The sequence below is a fragment of the Dasypus novemcinctus genome, chromosome 14, assembly GCF_030445035.2.
Source record: "Dasypus novemcinctus isolate mDasNov1 chromosome 14, mDasNov1.1.hap2, whole genome shotgun sequence".
NCBI classification, from domain to species: Eukaryota; Metazoa; Chordata; class Mammalia; order Cingulata; family Dasypodidae; genus Dasypus; species Dasypus novemcinctus.
The window spans coordinates 14,112,873-14,117,297 of record NC_080686.1 but is presented as its reverse complement, the minus strand read 5'-3'; positions in this window follow the sequence as shown (position 1 = coordinate 14,117,297).

The window sequence follows — 4,425 nt, the reverse complement described above, 5'->3', positions numbered from 1 at the left end:
AGTGGGGGTGGACCCACATCCTGGGGAGGACTAATGCCATCAAATAGAGGGAACTGTATCCCTCGAGAGAAAGGGTGGCTCTCAGGGCATTGGGGCAGTTGAGCAAGTTAGGCCCTGAACACTATTCCATCTATCTCTGGAAGTGGCTCCTTGGGAAACGGAGGTTGGCTGTCACTGTGGGCACCAAGGTGGAAGGGAAAATGGACATTAAATGTGTGGAACCAAGGTAAATGTGGGGTAAGAGAGGAGTTTCATGAGAGTACACAAGGATGGATATAAAACATGTAATATTACACCATAACATATAGGAGATGACAGACTGATAATGTAAACCATAATGTAAAACATAGGATAACTAAGAATTTAAAAAACTGTGTATCCTAAAGTATGCACCACAATGTAAGCACAGATGTCACCTTGTTTGAAAGCTATTGTCTCAGACTCTGTACATCACATTAAGTAAATATGATGTGAATAGGGTGTAAGAGTATTGCTGTGGATGGGAAAAGGTTTTGTGGTGGATGTATGGGAGTGCTGTATATTATATATATGCATTGCTGTGGTCTAGGGCTCCTGTGAAGAGAAGTTCAATAATTAGGGGGAAAAAAGAAAAAGAAAAAGATAGGATGTAGAATTTTTTCCAAGTCAACACGTATTCTTTATCTAACCTTTAAACCCATCACTATATGCCATTTCCTAGTAAGGGACCCTGACATTATATTGGGCTTCAAATTTCAGGGAGTTCTGCATCACAGAGTGGTTCAACAATGGCAACGGAGGAATACTGGTATAGGATACCATTGACAGGTGATATATGGCTGACAGGGAGCTGTACAGAACATATGTCCAGGCTGCATGGTAATGTTTGGATATACTCATAGTGGCAACAATTAAAAACCACAGCAGGGGGGGTACTGGGTTCCTGGCCAGTGGTGCTCTGTCGTGGTCCCTAGGGGACCAGCGACAGTCTCCCAGGTGCAGCAGCGGGGACTGGGAGGGAGTGAGGGTTCAACAGTGAGCCCCTGACGCTAATGACTATGCTTGTGAGCTGATAAGCCTAAAATAAGAACAAAGCCTAGAGCAGCATTGTGCCTGGGAATTTCCTCCTGTCAGCCTTCATGTTACTCAAATGTGGCCAGTCTCGAAGCCAAACTCAGCATGTAAATGCAATGCCTCCCCCCCAGCGTGGGACATGACACCCGGGGATGAACCTCCCTGGCACCAAGGGATCACTATCAACTACCAACTGATGATGCAACTGGAAAATGACCTTGTATGGAAGGTTCAATGCGGATCAGCAGAATATCCCTGTCTACATATAATAACATGACTTTAAAATGCTGTTTGACCTAATGTAAGGGGGAAATGGAAAGGAGAAATGAGTTTATATGTCTACGAGTCTCTAAAAAAGAGTCTGGAGGCTGTCAGAAGGATTGCCCTTATGCACAACTGAGCAGAGTCTGAGAGACAGATAAGCAGATACAACCCCCAGGTACTGGTTCCTTTGAGGGCTAAAGAGACCCATGGGAGTTATGGTCATGGCAGATGGGGTTAACTACCAGGTCAGATGGCCCCTCTTTGGAACTGTTGTTTATGTGTGATGAATCTGGACTCAGATGGGATCTCTCTTCATAAGACTTTCATGCTAATGTGCTGGAGTTGCAGTTAGTGTTGGGGTTTAAGATATATTTAGGGGATTTGAATCTCTGGACTGACAATGTGATAGCCAGGCCCTGAGACTCAACAGACTCCAGCACCTACAATCTGATTTATTGGACTCACCACACTCAGCTAAGATGGAGTTGAAGAAGGACAACCACCACACCATGGAGCCGAGAGTGATTACAACTGAAAGTGGGAGGATTGCATCCAGCATCCATGTGGAATCTGAGCCTCCTCTTGACATAGAGGTGCAATGGACACAACCAATCCAATGTCCACATAGAAAAGGTGGCATTGGATTGGGAAAAGTGGACATGGTGGCTGATGGGTATGGGGAAAGGCAGGAAGAGATGAGAGGTGGAGGCGTCTTTGGGACATGGAGCTGCCCTGGATGGTGCTTCAGGGGCAATCACCAGACATTGTAAATCCTCACAGGGCCCACTGGATGGAATGGGGAAGAGTATGGGCCATGATGTGGACCATTGACCATGAGGTGCAGAGGTGCCCAAAGATGTACTTACCAAATGCAATGGATGTGTCATAATGATGGGAATGAGTGTTGCTGGGGGGGGGAGAGGTGGGATGGGGGTGGTGGGGTTGAATGGGACCTCATATATATATATTTTTAATGTAATATTATTACAAAGTCAATTAAAAAAAAAAAAAAGCAAGACAGTCCCATTCATCTACCCCATGGGATCTAAGCCACCTCTCAATTTGAGGTGGAGTGGCATCAGCATCCCAGAATCCTCAGGATTTGGGAATGAATGAAGGACTTAGAGTAGAATGGCTGGTATTCTACTATAGACTTAATGTGATTCTAGCAATGGAAGAACTCATATAATTGATATGGAGGCAGTGGTTTCCTTATGATAAATCTGATATGATTATAATGTACTTTTCAATAAACTGCTGACTTTGGCAAGCTAAAAATAAAATAATGTACTTTATGGGATCTCTGTATTATGCATGATTTTTCTGTAAAAACAATTTTTCTAATAAAAACATTTGAGAGAAAAAAAATTTAGTAATTATATTTACTCAAATACATTAATGAAGTGCAATTGATGATTGGTTTTAAATTGCTTTCTTAATATATTTAATTTATCATGAAAATAGTATTAATTTGTTTATAAATAAATTAACAGATGCATAACAATCTTTGTAAGCCTGGTCAAATTTAATAATAAAATGAATGGTGAAATATTTCAGTAAACAACAGCACATCGATGCCATACATATGTGTATATTTATAATACCTTTAACCATGTTAAGCACACTCTTCTATCCAGAGATAATTCACATGATTTTGAAACATTTAATATTAATTTTGATTGGTCAGCAGCACTTCCATATTTCTGATGACAGTGTGTATCATTCTAAAAAGTTTAAAGAAACAAAATCAAAAGTCATAACCAAACACCAAAACCTTTTAAAAAATGATAATACCTTTCTTTTTACAGTCTCTGAAAAAGGAAAAAAACTCAATTGCTCAGATAAATAAGGTAAATTTTTGTGCTGATGAGGTTTAGGAAATTTCTCTTTAATGGAAGAATGGCTTCATTCTTCAATTTGTTTGTTATGTTATGATAGAGCTTGAATAACTGATAATAAAAACATATTCATTTATATAACTGTCCTAGTATTACTTTTAATTCTGATTTTAATTAAAAACAGAGACTTGTTAAAGAGATCTATAATCAACTGTTAGACAGTGAATGAATTCTACTTTTTTCCCATTTCTAAATTTTTTTATTGGAAAAATAAAGGCATGTAGTAAAAAATAACAACAAAAACTAAACCAGCAACAACAAAAAAATGCAAACCTCCAAGGCTATCAACTCGTTTGCATGCTTAATGCTGACAATTGATAAGTAAGGAAGAAATTGCTGTTCAAAAAAAATGGCACCTCCAAAGCAGTCATTAAACTCCATCTGTATGCTGTGGGAAACCATTGCAAGTCACTGTTAGTCAAAGCTACTTTAGGGGAATATTAACTGTGAGAAGGTATGTATCACCATAAGATTACATCATTGACCTAATTTTTTCTTGAGGTTGGCAGGCAGGGAAGAATAAAGCATATGCAAAAGCCCTTTACTAAGTTCCAGCTTTGGCGGTGAGACTTGCAGCAGGACCTGCTGTTTCATTCCGGCTTCTTTCCCTTGGGCTCCATCCCCATTGCAGAAGCCCAGCTTCCCATGGATAAAGGGGCAAAGTGGTGGGTGGAACATTTGGCCTAAGCTTCTCTTTCCTGAATGGCCGTGAATTTAATCTTCTGCGTTTATTCTCAATGGAGGTGGTAGAATTTCCTGGGCACATGGACAGGATCGAAAGTAAATGTTCATTGGACAACTTTAAATCTGTGTTTATTTCCTCGCCCTACTTAGGTCTTTCTTTCCTTTTTTATTAACCTGGAGATTTAACAAAGGTTATCTTGTCCCTTTGCTCTTGCAAAACTTTGCATGGAAAGGTGGGAAATATGCTAAGAATTTTCTGGCAAATAATTTATGCCATTGATTGAAGTGGTAGTTTGAGACAAATAAGATACTTACAATATCATTTTATTCTAATGTGTCCTGATAAACTGAATTTGCTTTGAATAATGTAGTGCTATTAGGAAGAAATTTACGGAAATATTTTTGCTGTTTGTACCAAATGTGATAAAACAACACTAAAACCAAATAACAAATAAGAAGTTCAGTTTTGTTTTTACATTAACTCTATACGAGACTTGAAAAAATTCATAATTAAAGTAAAAATAAG